Source organism: Bubalus kerabau, chromosome 17 (genome assembly GCF_029407905.1).
Source record: "Bubalus kerabau isolate K-KA32 ecotype Philippines breed swamp buffalo chromosome 17, PCC_UOA_SB_1v2, whole genome shotgun sequence".
In the NCBI taxonomy this organism is placed as follows: Eukaryota; Metazoa; Chordata; class Mammalia; order Artiodactyla; family Bovidae; genus Bubalus; species Bubalus kerabau.
Window position 1 is genome coordinate 26286902 of NC_073640.1, and position 18351 is coordinate 26305252.

The 18351-nt window shown below is 39.4% G+C and overlaps 1 long non-coding RNA gene across 1 annotated transcript; it reads right to left on the reverse strand.

Annotated features, from left to right (window-relative positions):
- Window positions 1-6472: 6472 nt before the first annotated feature.
- On the reverse strand, window positions 6473-17321 carry LOC129631394 (uncharacterized). The gene is made up of 6 exons (XR_008704020.1): window positions 17208-17321; window positions 16873-17004; window positions 16492-16584; window positions 14877-15094; window positions 10136-10266; window positions 6473-7277 (listed from the first exon to the last, which is right to left on the reverse strand). It is a non-coding gene; the product is annotated as an uncharacterized LOC129631394 (long non-coding RNA).
- Window positions 17322-18351: the final 1030 nt, after the last annotated feature.

An 18351-nucleotide genomic window follows, 5' to 3' on the forward strand; every position in this document is an offset into this window, starting at 1 on the left:
CAACTGTATCCCAGTTTGGGCAACACAAGTATGAGAGAAAAGTACATCTTAGAATCAGCAAATATAGTAGCTGCACAAAAAATTTCATATTTTCACCTCTACAGTTGTTGCAAAAGCAAACACCAGTAACTATTATCTTCCATCTTATATAGAGGTCATTAAAAATTAAGGGACTTCACCGGTGGTCCAGTGGTTAAGACTCCACCTTCCAACAGAGGGGGCCTGAGTTCGATCCCTGTGGGGTGTGACCAAAAAAAAAGTTTTTAATTAAAGATAGGCGATCATCAATATGGAGGTTTTGATCATTAACTCTCTCTGCACCTCAATTTTCACATCTGAAATGTAGATAAGGTACTGCTTTGATTTTCCTACAGATCAAAAATGAATTCAAAATAACTTCAAAATTAATATGTTATCTATCAAGTTGTAAGGTGCTATGAATGGACAGAAGCAGCTATAAAACTTACAGGCAGCATGAAAGAAGATGATCATTTTCTTCTCGAAAGCTCAGGAAAAAGTGACTAATTCCTCATGCTGTTAGTCAAACTGGAATGATTCCTACATTTTAAAGAAATTTCACCGCTTACAGGCAAAAGGGGGAAAAATGGGAGGTGGTGATTGGAAGCTGAGGATGGTCCCATACACACAGATCCTTCCCATAAATAAATAAAAGAAAAGCCCAAGTTGGTCATTTTCTAGCTGGTGCAATAATTCCAGGTGCAGGAGAGATACATATCTCATTGGCTGAGTGAGCATGCCTGATCATTGTTCACACATGGCTGTTTCCTAATGCTTTCTGCATGGCCAAAACAGAGAACTTGGGGCTCTCAGCCAGAAAAACCCAGGCTGCCACTTGGGGAGCTTGAAAGCTCCCAATATAAAGAAGTGACATACACCTGAGCAGGTCTGATATATATTCCTTTCTGCAGAGGGCAGTGGAATGCATTCCCGGGCCATTCATCATCTTGCTAAAATTAGATCCTGCTTAGAAGGAATGATATATTACTGATTACATAATAAAGATAGCTATATTTCTCATGAGAAACAGAAGGGAGAGGTATAGTTAGGTGGAGGGCAAATATATCCTTGATATGAAAAATGGATTCATTAAGTATTTAATCTTTATACCATTCCTGTGAAATAAATGCACACATACATCATACGTGTGTTAAAGTGAGTTGATAATTAATATTGTTACACTTGAGAAAAATCCTAGCTCTCCATCCAGAAGTCATGTCGTGAGTCGGAGAGCGCAGGCCGAGGCATGCCCTCTGCTGACCTCTGAATGGGACGGTATAGCTGTGCTCTGAAAGCCAAGGGAATCATCTCATGTGTGCATCGAGGGTGGGTCATGGGTTTGCATCAAGATTTCACATCATTTCAGTGAAGGCCAGTGAGAGTCACAGGCCCTGCAGGTGGCTCAGTGGTGAAGAATCTGCCTGCCAATGCAGGAGACACAGGTTCTGTCCCTGAGCTGGGAAGATCCCCTGGAGAAGGAAAAGGCAACCCACTCCAGTATTCTTTCCTGCAGAATCCCATGGACAGAAGAGCCTGGCAGGCTATAGTCCATAGGGTCGCACAGAGTCAGACATGATTTAGCAACAGAGCATGCACGCCCGCAGTGGGAGTCACAGGGGCTCTCCTCAAGTAGCTGGATCTTATGTTTTTAAGGGTCATGGAGAGGCAGCTGTAAAGATCCCATGTACTAAGGGCCTCTGTTAATTGAGTACAGCCTTCATGCTCTCCTCTTCACAAATAAACTTTCTCCCTCCACATCCCATCTCATTCTATTTCCCTCCTCCAAGAGCCTTGCCAGAAAGGGCAAACCTCACAGTTTGTAAAACCTGGAGCCACAGAGGAGGAATTTCCAGATATCCTGGTGATGATATTCCAACTTAAAACAAACGTGAGCGCATTTGGTTTGAGTTAAACAAACATGCAGATTTGTAGCACCTTGGGTGTCAAAGATCAGTGAAACTCTGAGTGAAATGAAAGAAGAAAATAATTCTAAGAATAGCTTGAAATAGTAGATTGATCTAACTAAACCAAAGAGATAATGTTAGATAAACACTAACAGGCTATCAAGGGTTAAAGTCCATTACTTGTATGCTTATAGTACAGGAAAACTTATAGTTTTTAAGTCAGATGGACTTGGATTCTTGTCCTGACTCTGTCATTTCCTAGTAGGTGATTTTTAAAATTTTTTCTTTCTTGTTGAATTTTTTATTTTATTTTATTGACCACACGGCATGGGGGATCTTAGTTCCCTGATCAGGGAATCAAAACCATGCCCCGCTGCAGTGGAAGTGCAGAGTCCTAACCACTGTACTGACCCCATAGTTGGGTGATTTTTAAACAAGTAATTTAACCTCTTTGAAGCTCTTCTTCCTTATCAATAATATAAAAATTAAAATCCTCTAGCCACACTGTTCTGAAGACTGACTGCACGCACAGCATCTGGCAAGGCACCTGGTATAGAGTAGGAAAGCAACAAACATTATTTCCCTTCCATTCTCCATCCCCTTGAGTGCACCCACCATAGATGAGCACAGAAAATGAATGCCAGAAACCTTTTCCCTCTCCTTCTGCTTTACCAGGCTGGAGATGAGTAAAAGTTCTAGAGAGTTAACAGGAGCAACTTCATGGGGAAAATCTTTGCAGTAGTAAGGCTAGGCTAGGCTCTGCCGCAGTAACAGCAACCCCCGAGGCTCTGTGGCTTAACATAGTGAAGATTGATGTCTCTTTCATTCTGTCTGTCCACTGTGGGTCAGCAGGTGGCTGTGCTTCATTTAGTCACCCAGGGACTCAAAGATTCTACCATTTTTCGATGCCACCATCTCAACACAAGGTTGACAATTCATCATCAGAGGAAAAGAGAACAACAACATCAAAAATACAGCGGTGGCTCTTCACGGCTTCCACAAGGAAGTGATGTATGACCCTTCCTCTCATGTCTCAAAGGGGCAGGGAGGTACAATCTGCCTGAGTGCGTGCATTAAGGAGAGGAGATTCAGAGAGTGGAGCCCCTACACCAGAAGCAAAAAGAGGAACTGAGCATGCTTCATAAAACCAAGTCCACAGAGGCTCCCAAAAACCCCACCGTGGTTGCTGTAGACCCGACTACCCCATTCCTCTCCTGGGAGGAGGCAGCTTTGCATGGCAGGCCCCCGAGTCTTTGCCAAGATCTCATCTGAGCCCATTCTCTCCCCCGGTTCCTGCTTGTGAGCAGCACTCTGAAGTTGCTATTGTTAACTTGTCTAAATAATTCATACACCTTTCTCAACTCACACGAGTTGCCAAACTTTTGGATGCTTCATGGCAACGTGATCACAATTGTTATTTTGTCACCTTATTTTCACCTCACATTGAATCAAACTCCCCATAGAGCTGATGTTCACACAGTTTTTGCTTCTTTCCGAGAAATGCTCAATCAATATCTCCCTTATTTGCTTTCCATCTGTGGTTGGCTGACTGCATTAATGGCCTGCATTTTTCACCCCTCCCTGTGTCCCTGCCCCTTGCACATGGCTTTACACAGCCTCCTGCTCAGGGAGTGGGGTTTGTTTCTCCCAAGAATTCGAAGGCAATGTTGAGGGGCCATATTCAAGGAGATTGCCCTGTTGGGGGATTTGGCCGCAGCTGAGTTTGCCAGGCTAGAATGAATCAGAAAGGAGCCCCCACTGTGGTTCTGGGTAGTTCATCTCTTTGAAGCCAGACCCCAGCTGGCAGCTTGGACGTGGGGTATAAGGCCACCATGAATCGGAAGTCAGCAGTAGCTAAGCAAAAAGTAGCCAGAAACAGGGAAGGTGGTGGAGGTTTGGGCTGAGGGTCCAGGAGAACAGCTAGAGACCAAACAGGAAATTGGAAAAGGGGAACTCCCTGGTGGTCCAGTGCTTAGGACTCTGTGCTTTCATTGCGGAGGGCCCAGGTTTAATCCCTGGTGGGGTAACTAAGACCTAAGACTCCACAAGCCCCGCAGCTTTAAAAAAAAAAAAGGAAATCGAAACAGGAAACAGAGTGGAGAGCCCTGGTGGCCTTGGACCAGGCTCACTGGACATTGTTGAAGACAGCAAGACCAGTTTTGGAAACCACCCACAGGTAAGAGGGGGATCCTAAGTTCTTTCCAGGTTTGGTCAGAGCTGGATGAGAATCAAGCGCCTCTACCTGGCAGCCGTGGGAGAGGCAGGGCTGACAGCAGCTACCCTGATCACTCACTTTTCTCCAGAATGGACTATAGCAGCCCGCTAATCCAGGGTTCTCATTCCTGGCTACAGACCAGATCGCCTGGCACAGTTTAAACAACACTAGTGCCCAGGACTTCCCTGGCAGTCCAGTGGTTAAGAATCTGTGTTCCAAAGCAGGGGCTGCAGGTTTGATCCCTGTTCAGGGAGCTAAGATTTCACATGCCTCATGGCCAAAAAAAAAAAAAAAAAAAAAAAAAAAACCCATAAAGTAGAAGCATTATTATAACAAATTCAGTAAAGACTTTAAAAAAATCACTAGTGCCTGGGCTAACCCTCCAAGGTCCTGATTTTACTGGTCCTGGTTGGTAGGATAGATCATTGTTAATAATGTACAGCCAGGGTCAAGAACCACTTACCCAATCTTGTCTGTCCCCCAACCCTTCCTCCCAGGGCGGACCTCCACACTTGTCTTTCTAAACCACAGTTTAGTTAGACACCCTACCTGCAATTCTTGAAGGAAAAAAAAAAATTCACACACACATACACAAGGATGAGAAAAACTTTTTGAGAGTAAATTTTTAATCTACTGATCATGCACAGAAGTTATTTAGCTTTAGAACCTGTAAGGTAACCTAATACAGACATTTTCCCCTAGCCATATATTTGCATGCCCTCCAAAGTTATGGTCTGACTCTAAAAAGATAAGCAATGTATTGTAAGCCTTCAGAGTACTTCATATTAAAGAGATTCCTTAGCAACTTAAAAATGATGAAATACTAACCTATCAATAACTATTATATACATTTATTCTTATCAAATAGTGGAATTCTAGGGTTTTAAAATTATTTATATATTTATTTTCAGCTGTGCTGGGTCTCGTTGCTGCTCACGGGCTTTCTCCAGTTGTGGTGAGTGGGGGCTGCTGCTGCTCATTGCAGTGGCATCTCTTGCTGCAGCCCAGGCTCTGGGGCGTGAGGGCTTCCGTAGCTGCAGCTCCCAGGCTCTAGAGCACTGGTTCAGTAGTTGCGGTGCACGGGCTTCGTTTCCCCGCGGCATGTGGCATCTTCCTGGACCAGGAATCGAACCCATGTTCCCCTGCATGGGCAGCAAGATTCTCAACCATTCTTGGACCACCAGGGAAGTCCAATTCTAGGGTTCTTACTAAAGAATCTTACATGCTAAAGAGAAAATAAGAGAATGCCAGGATACACTGATGGGGGAGGTTCTATGGGACATGGGGTCAAGGCAGGGCCTCTTGGAGAAGGTGCCAGTTGATCTCAGGCCCAAGTGAAGAGAAGGTAGTAGTTATGGGACCATCTGGGGAAGAAGGCTTTCCAGGCAGAGGGAATCATCAGCGAGAAAAGAGGCAGAGGTTTTCGGCTTGGTGATCAGTGAAGAAAGGCCATAGTGCAGCCTCTTCAGACGACAGACAGCAGTTTATCATCCCAAATATGAAGCACCCCAACCAGCTGAAGGGCAGAAAACAAACACCACAAAATAAATGAGGAATAGGAGCCAAATACAGTTTCAAAGCACCATGAACAAGCACAGCTGGTGTTACAGGCAGTGTGCTGGGGACGATATTATGCGCTTTTGCATAACATTTATCAAGAACAGAGAATGGCATGGCCCTGCTCAGTTTTCCCTAGGAGTGATACAAAATAATCTTTTATTAATCTTATTTTAAATTTGTTACCATTGTACATGATCTCAGAAGACCAAGTGGAGAACATTTGAAATAAATCAAAGGAATAAATGAATATGAAAGAAAAGACAATTATATGCTGCAATAAAAATTTCTGCCCATTCTGTTACACTGTAAAGCATTTTGTAAATGTAAATATTGTACATAAATGTTAAATAAATCTATTAATATGAACTTCCTCTGGGTTTTTAAAAATAAGAATCTCGGTAGGCAAAGAGTTAGCATTTCATATTGAAAAGTTCCCTCAGGCCCACTTTCCAGCTTCTAACAGTTACAACAAAGCCATTATCCCAGTAGAGACAATGAGAGTGATGCTCAAAAGCCTTGAGTTGGGGGCAGACAGACCCAGGCTCAAATTCCTACATGGCCATTTAATAATTGCATGACCTCGAACAAGGTAAGGTATCTCTCCAAGCCCTTATATTGAAATGTCTAAAATGTAATGATTCTTTTTATCAAAAATTGTTATTGTTGGAACAAAAGGAGGTTCTGTTGAGAATAGGGCACAGTGGCCATGGCATCTTCAGGTTCACCATTCCTCCCATCATCATCTCATCAGAGGGCATGGCTGTGTGCAGGGGGCTCATGCTCACACACTTAGAAAAACACAGGACAGGCTCAGGATAGAAGAAAACTGTGGCATGGCTGCCCCCTCCCTTTGGAAGACTTGTAATGGACAACAAGCCCGCTGTAGCTTTATCCACCCATCCTCTCTGACAGTTAAGAATCCAGGACTGATGAGCTCAGTTTGTTGCCAATTGGTTGTCTGTATATCCAGCCTAACCAGTTTGACTTCTTCTTGACTGAGGAATTTGATAATAATCTTAAGAAGGGTTTCTGGAGAGAATCTTTCCTGCAACAAATTGTTACCCGGAAACTCATAAAGGATACCACCCATCCATACAAACAGAAATTCAACTATGTGGCAATTAGTTACTTTGGAGGACTATAGAGATTAATGTTACTCGTGATGGAGAAAGATATTCCACTTTAGGCATACTTCCTATGCTGCCAGCAGGGGTATGAACATATTTTTTTCCCTTTTCCATTCAAAACAAAGACAATGAGTGCATTAATTAGAAGCTGTAGGATTTATTCTAGGTAACAACTCAGAATAAAAATTGAGAGAGGGAAAGGGAAAAGACTATAATCAGGAGTCATCCATCACTACCTCATCTGTTGGTGAGGTTACACTCCCAGGATTCCAGCTGTCTGTCCTGAGTTTACTCTGCTTCACAGCTTTGGACCCTCTGCAGAGTGACTGAGCAAAATGGCCATGCCCTTGTGCTTCACCAGAATAACCATGGCCTCCTCTGGACCAAAGGGTGTACTGTTTCCTTACTGACATCATTAAACACTAGGTGTATCCGGATGACAAATTTTGTTCTCTGTAGGACAAAAAAGACAGAGAAGGTTAGCTGCTGTTCCAGTGTGCATGCTCTGTCTCTCAGTCATGTCCGACTCTGTGACCCCATGGCCCACCAGGCTTCTATATGGGATTCTCCAGGCAAGAATACTGGAGTGGATTGCCATTTCCTCCTCCAGGGGATCTTCCAGACCTAGGGATCGAACCCATGTCTCCTGCGTCCCTATATTGCAGGAAGATTTTTGATTACTAAATGACCTTATGAACACAAAGTCTTAAAGGCCTAGCATGGGTTTGTGGTGGTGATTTAGTCGCTCAGTCGTGTTCGACTCTTGCAACCCCCACTGACTGTAGCCCACCAGGCTCCTCTGCTCATAGGATTTCCCAGGCAAGAATACTGGAGTGGGTTGCCATTTCCTTCTCCAAGGGACCTTCCCAACCCAGGGATTGAACCCAGGTCTCCTGCACTACAACAGATTCTTTACTGACTAAACCACCAGGGAGCATGGGTGCAAGCACACTTAATATTCAAAATACTACATGAGTTATGTAGAATAAACAAGCTGTTTAGTTTCATGGGAAAAAAAAATTAATGACCCCAGAGTGAGAACTCAGGTTTAAATCTGAGGTTGATTACTGAGCAGCTGTGTGACCTTGGATGTGGTCATTTCACTTTTCAGAATATATTTACTCATCTATAAAATGGGAATGATAATATTTATTTCAGGTTCCTCATAGCACTGTGGTGGAAATTAAAACAGAGAGTGTATGTGAAAGCACTTTGAAAACTGCCAGAGGAGCTGCCGTGTAAATGGTATCATTATTACCAATTTCTAGAAATTATTGAACACCATATCCTTAGACCATATCGGCAAGTAGACACCTGACAAATGAGAACTCATTACTGTGTCATATCCCATTGTCTCTGGCTGTTTTCATCCTCAGCTGATAGGGTGGGCCTGTGGGCCCTGTTAGCATAAATCCTTGGTAGAGGGCATTTCTCTAAAGGTAGAAAGAATTTCTAGATCCTGTCCCACTGCACCTCTGCGTCCTTCCACATACTCATACCACCAAACATACATCACTCAAAATTCCTAAAGCAAGATAAGAGAAACATAGGAAATATATAAGCTCCTCTGTTTTAGATTTCCCCACTGTTGTCAAGATTCTTTACAGATCCAAATGGCCACAGCCTCAACTCCTGAAATCCTTGTAGAATAATAACTGTCTATTTACCATGTGTTGAGCACTAACTGTAGTGGGTCACAGTGCAGAGTATCCTTTTTAATCCTCACAACAAGCATATGGAATACTGTTACTGCTCCCAGTTGAAAGATTGGGAAGTTGAGACTTGAAGAGGTTAAGCAACCTTCCTGAGGGTCATATGCTAGCTCCTAAGCGGCAGAGATAGGACTAGACTCTAGGTCTGCTTGGCTTCAAAGTACATGGTCTGACTGCTACATTATCAAGTTTCTCCTAAAACACTGTTCTGTTGTTATTGTTAGTTTTGTGTAGAACCTGCCATTGGGAGAAGTGGTTATTGAGCACTTAGACTTCTTCAACGTCAAACTAGAGACTGTCAAATGATTCATTTTTCCACCTAACAGATATTTCCAACCAACAAATACCTACTGTCTGCTAGGTATTGCACTGGGGAGGGAGGGAGGGGTCTGATACTGTGAATGAATCCTGTCTCTTAATCCTAAAAGAGATTTGGTGTGAGGATAATAGATCAATGACAACTTTTTTTCTAAGGTGTGTTGACATGTATTGCATCAGGAAAATCCCTTCAAATTATAATACAAACTCATGAGGATTTTCTTCATCATCTATAAAAAAAAGTCACCCTAGGATTTCTTTAATTTCATGCATTCAATCCATGAAACAATAAAAATTTGCTAGGTTTTTATTAGGAGGCAGTCACTGTGGTAGCCAACCTCAAGACAATATTACATCTATGAACACTTTGTGTACTCACTGCCATTCCAGAAATACCAGAGAACATCTAATGTTAACACGTGTTCATTCTTAGTTATCTAACTTGACAGGGAAAGAACGTAGTTGAGATAAAAGTACATATATCTATAAAGCTTTGTATATATACATATATCTCCATACATCACTATGACCAAAAATTTGAGACTCTTCCCACTTTAAACTTTCACAAAGATGTTTTGAGCTTATAAACAATCTTCTTAATTTGCTCTGTGGGGGCTTCCCTGGTTGTCCAGTGGTTAAGAATCCACCTTCCAATGCAGGGGACGTGGGTTCGATCCCTAATCAGGGAAATAAGATCCCACATGCTGTGGGGTATCTAAGCCCTCATGCCACAGCTACTGAGCCCACATACACTGGAGCGTGTGTGTAGCAACCAGAGAATTACCTGTGCTGCAACTAAGACCAATGCAGCCAAATAAATAAATGATTTTTTTACATTTGCTCTGTGGAAGAAATGTTTATAAACCATACAATAGCTAAAATTAGGCTGCAAAAAAATAAAAGAGGTAAAGGGAGAAATGAAAGGCAGCACAGGTAAGCCAGAGGCTAAGTAAATTCTTAAATAAGCATCAGGGTTTTTAATGAGCTTTTCATGCTTTCTGAGCACCCAGATCAAATCAAGCTTTCATTTTTCGGAATGATGGTTCCACTTTGTACATTAAGCTTATTTTCAGATTTGTGGGGGCCTTCTCTTGGAGAGATAGATGTAAACTCCCCGAAGGAAATGGCCTGGCTGTATTTCTTTATACCTCCACAGTGAACAAAACAATTCTGGGCACATAACAGGCACTGAATATGTACTTGCTGATTAACAGATTAAGATTCTTGGAAAGGTAACAGTAGTACATGAAAGATTGCAGAGAACAAAAACAGAGATAGTACCTAAAAGCAACCATCTTCCCATCTGTTGGAAGCCGTTAGAATACGGTGGTTAAGAAGCCAAGTTCTGTCATTTTCTATTTATGAATTTTTGGGAAAATTACTTAATCTTCTGTGCCTCAGTTTATTTTCACCTATAAAAATGAAAAAAAAAAAACCAAACTGTCTATATTATAAAGCTGTTATGAGAATAAAATTTAGTTAATATAATAGCATTTATAACACTAGCATATGATAAATGGATAATAAATGTTAGCTATCATTATTTGTGATTCTTTTCTCTTATTTTTGAGACTGAAGAAGTGATTTAAAATGAGAAAGATGATGTAACAGATTGATTTACTTCAAAGATAATAGGAAATTTAGTTCTTTACCACCACTAAGTTTAACTTAAATAATGAAATTCACAGTTGACTTCAGGTAAAGAATGGCAGACTGCCCATGTGCATCTACTTTCACTCCCTCCAAAGACCACGAAAATGGCAGAAAACAATCTTATTTACTGGGCTGCATTGGGTCTTAGTTGCCACATGTGGGCTTGGTTGCTCCAAGGCATGTGGGATCTTAGTTCCACAACCAGGGATTGAACCCGAGCCTTCTGCATTGCAAGGTGGATTCTTAACCACTGGACCACTAGAGAAGTCCCAGAAAACAATCTTTTAAAGGGATAAACCCATAGGGATTTGGAGAATTAAGAGAGGATATAACAGCAATGAAGTTTCTTCAGTCAGACCCTCACATCTATGGAAACTGGGTTTATACCAGTTCTGACACAGATTGCAGAACAGTGGGGAAGGATAGAGAGTGGTTGGAAAAACACAACAGAGCATCCAAGAGATGTGAAACAATAACAAAAGATCTAACTTATGTATAATTGGCATCCCAGGAAGAAAACATAAGGAGAAATAATACTCAAGAATATTCCAAAATGAATAACAGATACCAAACAACTCAAAGAACACCTAGCAGAATTAACACTCCCCTCCCCAAGATACGCCCACACCATATGCATATTACATAGAAACTGCTGAAAACCAGAGACAAAGGAAATTATAAAGTCAGCCAGTGAAAAAAAAGACACACAGCATATAGAGGAATGAAAATTAAAGAGTTAAAGTAGACTTCTCCAGAAACTATACAAGGGATGAGGTCTCTGTAGCCGAACAACAGCAAAAACCTGTCAAGTCAGAATCCTAGACCCAGCAAAAATGTCTTTCAAAAAGGAATAGGAAATAAAGACTTCCCTGAACCAAAACCATAAAACAAATATGAGCAAATTCATTGCCAGTAGATCAATGTTACAAGTAATGTTAAAGAAAGCTCTTCAGACAGAAGCATATAATAGCAGACAGAAATCTGAATCCTCGCAAAGAAATTAAGAGCACTGGAAATAGAATAACTAAAGGTAAACAAAGTCCAAATTTAATTTTTTGTTGCTTTTAGTTGCTCTGAAAGATAACTACCTAAAGCAAAAAGAGTAATATTGCGTATTTATAGCACATGTAAGAGTAAATATGTGGCAAAAACAGAACAAGAGATGAGAGAAGAAATTGGGGATATAGTGTCCTTATAGCAAACATGAAGTGGGATACAATGTGAAAGTAGACTGATTAAATAAGATGTACATGGTAAACCCTAAAGTATTCAATTTTTTAAAAAGAGTTGTACATGATAATTCAATAGTGGAAATACCACTGACTCATAGGAAATGCTCAATTAATTAAAAAGGAGGCAAAATGAAAGGAAACAGAAGACAAAATGGAACAAATAGGAAACAGCTGGTTAGATAGTAGATTTTAATTCAACCATATCGATAATCACATTAAATGTAAGTTACACTAACTCAAAGATAGATTGTTATATTAGATAAAAAGCAAGACTCAACTATATGCTGGCTACAAGAATACCACTTTAAATATAAAGACATAAATAGATTAAAAGAATGAAAAAAGATATTCCATGCAGACACTACTCAAAAGAAAGCTAAAGTAGCTTTATTAATATCAAAACAAGATTGAACAAGAAATATTACCAGTGATAGAGAGGCTTATTACACGATGAAAAAGGATTCAATTCTCCAAGAAGACAGAAACATTAATGACTTTACGCCTATAATTTCAACAACTTAGAACAAGTGGACAAATCCCTCAAAAAGCACATCTTACCAAAATTAGCACAAGAAGACATAGAAAAAATCAAAGAGCTTTATATCCATTTTCAAAATTGAATTCATAATTAAAAACCTTTCAACAAAGAAAGCCTCAGGTCCAGATGGCTTTACTCACAAATTCTATCAAAGGTTTAAGGACAAAACTAATACCAGTGTTATATAAACTCTTTGAGAAAATAGAAGGAAATGCTTTTCAAGTAGTTTAATGAGGCCAACATAACCCTGTTATTAAAACCTGACAAAGACATTACAAGAAAAAAAATTATAGACCAATATCTTACATGAATAAATATACAAAGTCCTCAATAAAATATTAACAAATCAAATTCAGTGTTATATGAAAAGGACAAATGTTATTAATAAATGGAGCTTATGCCAGGATTAAAGGTTGGTTTTACATTATGAAATCAATAGTTGTAATTCATCACATTAACAGAATCAAAGAGAAGAAAAATCTCAATTGATGCAAAAACATTTTTGACAAAATGTCATACTCATTCATGAAAAGAAACTCAGAACACTAGGAAAAGAAAGGAATTTCATCAACTTGATAATGGGCATATATGAAAAAACAACAGTTAATGTCATACTTAATGGTGAAATATTGAATGCTTCTTAGTTCAGGAACAAGACACCCAATGTCTCCACATCTATTCAACAATATACTGGAAACCCTATCTAGCACAACAATGTAAGAAAAAAATAAAAGTATAAAAATTAAAAAGAAGCAAAAGTCTTTTTTTTTGCAGTTGACATGATTGTATATAGAAAACACTCTAAGGAATCTACTCCCACAAAACAACTAAAACTGAAAAGTGAATTTAGTCACAAGAATTAAGGTCAATATACAAAATTTATATTTCAAAAGTTACCAGCAAATTATTAGAAAGTGAAATTAAAAAGCAATCCATTTACATTTGTAGGAAAGGCATAAAATACTCAAAGATAAAGTTAAGAAAATATAGATAAGACTTAAATTCTTAAAACTGCTACATACTGTAGAAAGTTTTAAATAAAAACTTAAACCATATAACATGTTTAGGGATGGGAAAAATCAATACTGCTAAAGTATCAATTCACCCTTAATTGATCTATAAATTCAGTACAGTCCCAATCAAAATTCCATGAGGCTTGTAGTAGAAATTAACAAGTTGATTATATATGTACATGAAAATGCAAAAGCTAAAAAATAGTAAAAATAACCTGAGAAAGAAAAACAAATTTTGAAAACTTGTACTTTTAAATTGTGCTGAAAACTACAATAATTAAGATGCTGTTACTTGCATAAGGAAGATAAAAAAAGTCAGTGAAGCAGAATCAAGTCCTGAAATACACACACACACACACCCCCTATGTGGAAAGGAAAGTTTTCCCAACAAATGATGCTAGAACAATTGTATACTCATATTTAACAAAGAAAGAACCTCGACCTCTACATCACACCATACACAAAAATTATATTTAGATAGGAAAGGAATCCTTCATGTAAAATCTGAAACTAGAAAGCTTCAATGTTTTCTAAAAGAAAACATAGAAGAATATTTGTATGATCTCCTGGTTGGCAAAGAGCTCTTTGATAAGATACAAAAAGTACAAATCATAAAAAAAATCATAAGATGGACATAACTAAAATTTAAAATTTCTCTTCATCAAATAATACCACTGAGAATATAAAAAGATAAACTACAGACTGGGAGAGAGATTTGCAAAGTCGATTCCTGACAAAGAGCTTGTTATCTAGAATGTATCAAACTTCCATAAATCAATAATAAAAACATCCCCAAAGTGGAAACAAATGAGCATCAATAAAGAAAATTGACAAACAGTAGTATTTTCATATAATTGAATGCTACTTGGTAGTTAAAAGAAATAAGTTTCTGCATGAATCTCAAACATATCATTTTGAGCAAAAGAAGTCAGGAACAAAAGAGTACATAATATCTAATGCCTTACAGAGAGTTCCAGAGCAGGTAGGTCTAATCTACAGTGAAAGAAATAAGAAGGGTGATTGCTTTACAGAAGGGGACTGATTGCAAAGATCTATAAGGGAACTTTTGGGGGTATTGCAAATGTTCTGCAGTTTAGTGTACAGGTACGTCAGTATATTCTTTCATTAAAATATATATGGTGATGGACAGGGAGGCCTGGCGTGCTGCAGTCCATGGGGTCGCAAAGAGTCGGGCACGACTGAACGACTGAACTGAACTGAAAATATATTGAATGGTACATTGAAAATCTGTGCATTCATTGTATATAAATTATACCCTGGTTTTTAAAAAGAGTAATTAAGGAAAATCCACCTTCATGGTCAAGGGAAGAAGCAAGTCACATTTATGTAACATCCCAAAACTGGTAAAGCAAAACAACCTATTTCTCCCTGTGACATTATTTTCTAAATAATCTGCTGTAAGAATTGAAAGTGGTTGCCTCTGATGGGCAGGGTTGGGGAGCTGGGGAGAAGGCTTAATTTTTTTTATTTTTTAATCACAAAACCTGGAACTACTTGACCCTTCAAAAATCTGTGTATATATAACTTCAGTAAAAAATAGAGAACAACAACAACAAAAATCATACCCATTTGCAAGTTGGTGATATTAGCTTCCATAGAGAATTACTGACATTCGTTTTCAAGAGGAAATTATTTCTGATGGGTGAATCTGGCAGAACTTCAGGCTGTTAAGACCAGGAGACTTGAGTCAGTCCATTTGCTGTTGGTGTTCATATGGGCCACCTTGTTACCAGTCAAGCAGAAAAGACAGCAGGGAACTCAACACATCCAGGGTGATAATACACTGGAAAGGGGGGCGTTAAATTAGAGGAAGTGAGCAGAACTGTGACAGAAACCCGGTCTGTACTCCCTAATTACAGAGCCTCACTTTCACCAAACTGACACCAACGTTAAGTCAAATTAAATATTGTCTAATTAACCAGCATATACAAGAATTCAAGCCCAGTGACTAGGTAGGATTCAGCCCAATAAAGGAAACTTGAGTACTTGTAAATGCTCAGTCACTCCCCCCACCCCACCCCCACCTGCCATCTCCACCAACTGCTACAAGATTTGTCCATTTTGTTTTCACGCATCTCCACTTTTCAGGGCTCTGCTTGTAATATTTACAGAAAAAGGCAATGCTGGTAAACAGTTTCACACAATGAGGTGTGAGAGTTGATAGGGTCCTATTCAAGCTCTGAACTCTCCTGATGAGCTGCCAAAAGTCGTTATGAATGGCCCGGCTGACAGGGTGATGACTGATAAAGGAAAAAACAAACAGCTCTGGTAATTCATGAAAACACACAGCGCTGAGACAACTCAAAGTGGCGAGTGACAGTTAAGATAATGGAATTTTGGAAGCTTTTCTTAAAGGGATCCTCAGTATACAATTATTCTGTTAATAGATTCTTCCTTAATGTAGCTGGATCTTCAACTTTTTTCCCGCTGAAAGATATTTATTATGATCGCTGGCAGAGAGGTGCTGGTCTGGGCTTTTATACTATGATCAGTTTTTCATATAATTTCCTCTTTCCAGAGCAGGATGAATTTTAGCTGAAGCCTAAGCCTGCCATTTAAAGAAATAAAATATCCTATTTCCATTTCTATTATGAGAAACATTTCAAAGCATTCTTCCCTCATTTCTTTCATTTATAAACCATTTGCCACAAACCTTTGATTAGAAAATAAATATTGGTTTACACACTCAACTGCTAATATTTTAAAAGACAACAATTTAAATGTGGTTGAAGTCAATTTCCAATTCACATAGCCTATTTGGGGTTCATTTCCTTAAATCAGGCGTGACCAAGCAAGAAAGTATCAATTTGTCACTGTTTTGCCTTTGTACCCAATGTTTTTTCATGAAGTGCGTTGTGGTTTCTGTAACAATGGCCTATTTCTCAATTAATGTTTTAGAAAGCAGGAATATAAAGATATATATAAAGCATGTGTATATGTACATAGACTACTGCAACGAGTAAGGGGAATGTGTTCTCAAAAGTTGTATTTTAGAGCCCAGCTACTGAGAGGTCTGGGAACAAGCAGCTTGTTAAAAATGCAGAATTTCAGTCCTGCCCAAACCGCTGTCCCCCTGCCCCCACAGAATCACATAATTTGCATTTAAACAAGATCCCCAAGTGAATCATATGCACATAAGGTTTTGGGGATCTCTCTAATTTAGATGACTGAGTTTTTTACCTTAATAGTTGAGCTTCCCTGATAGCTCAGTTGGTAAAGAATCTGTCTGCAATACAGGAGACCTCGGTTTGATCCCTGGGTTGAGAAGATCCCCTGGAGAAGAGAAAGGCTACTCACTCCAGTATCCTGGCCTAGAGAGTTCCATGGACTGTATAGTCTGTGGAGTCACAAAGAGTTGGATGCCAATTTTACTTTTCACCTTAATAGTTTAAGTTTTAGAGAGGAGAAAGCTTATAGATAAGAGGACCCATATTTTCCAAAAAGTTTAAAACTATGTCATAAATACTTTAAAGCTGCCTCTAAATTGTTTAATATCTTCATTCAAAGCTCTTACTTTCTTTTCCTCCCCTTGAAGAAGTCTTAGAGCATCCTTGAACTCACCAAGCCTTCTAAGGGAGATTCATCCTTTCCATGAATCATGTTCCTTTATCCCAAACATTGATAGTTGTCCAGCACATTCCTGAAGGATAGGCATGGTGGAAGGGTAGAGCCTGGATATTAAAAATCCAGAACCTATTGTTAGATTTAAAAAATTGAATCACGGTAGTGAACCATATTACTTTTATAACTAATAAAACATTTTAAAAACATTTAAAAAATCATATTTTGATTGTAATGTTGACTGTTCTGCTAATACAAGACAGAGTTGGGTATTTTACAGGAGAGATGACAGAATCCTTGGAAAGGCCTAGACAATAGAAGTGGCTTTCACTCACCTGCTAAAGTCTGCAAAAATCCATCACTGGACGCATATTCCTTTCATTTTTGTAGTTGATGGTATTTGTGGCATCTTCTTTAGACTTGGAGGGATCTTGAGATGTAGTCCAGCTCTCAACAAATTTCCTGGGTGTTGAGAAATTTAAAAACATGTAAACACTTAGGGTGGACTGAAATACTGTAAATAAAGACAAAAAACAAAGGGTAAACTGGAGAAAATATTTGCCTTCAGGGCTCATTTCCTCGATTGAAAAGGGGTCTATATAATTCAGGTGGAGAAAGATATACCAGTGGAAAAGTGGACAAAGGATATGGATAGGCAATTCACACTCAGAAGTAAAAAATACAAACAGGGAACAAATGCATGAAATGGTGCTCAATGATATTGATAGTTAAAGACAAATCCAAGCAACTATGGGACAATGGATCTTACCTATCGTGTTGGCAAAAATGAAAATACTTGATAACATCCAAGAGGTGCATTCATCCACTGTAGATGAGAATGTATTGGTCTGACTGTTTATAAGGGCGCTTTGGTAGTATCAATCCAAATTCTGAATATACAGAAATTTTAATCCAGCTACTTTACTGCCAGGAATTTAATCTAGAAGAATACTTGCAAAAGAACCTTAGATGAGATGGATGAGGCCCTGCAGCGCAGCATGACTTGCAGTATTAGATTGGTAGCATCCACAAGGAGCATCACTCCAGAGAGCTGGCACCCATGACCGCACAACCCAACAAAAGAAGACTACAGCATCCGGGGGGCCAGCTGGGCTCTGGGGGGACTCTTTCTGCAACATTCCATTTGCCTAGTTTAGGCCTCTGCATGATGGAGTGACTGCAGAGCCATTTTGCAATGGGATTACTTGAAAGTTGGCTTGTAGGGAGTATTGATCATCTATTATGGTCTTTCTCCCCAGAAACTTGGTGCTGCAACAGCTCAGCGTGTCACCTGACTCCAAGGAAACCACCCAGGTATGTCCAATGTGTGTTAAAAGCAGGTGCTGTTGATCTGATTCTCAGAGCTGTGTCACATTGACACACAGCCAATGAGTTAAACCCCTTTTGACACGTTACACCAGCCTCTGACACGTTACACCAGCCTCTGACATGTTACTGATGTAAAATGACATAATGTGT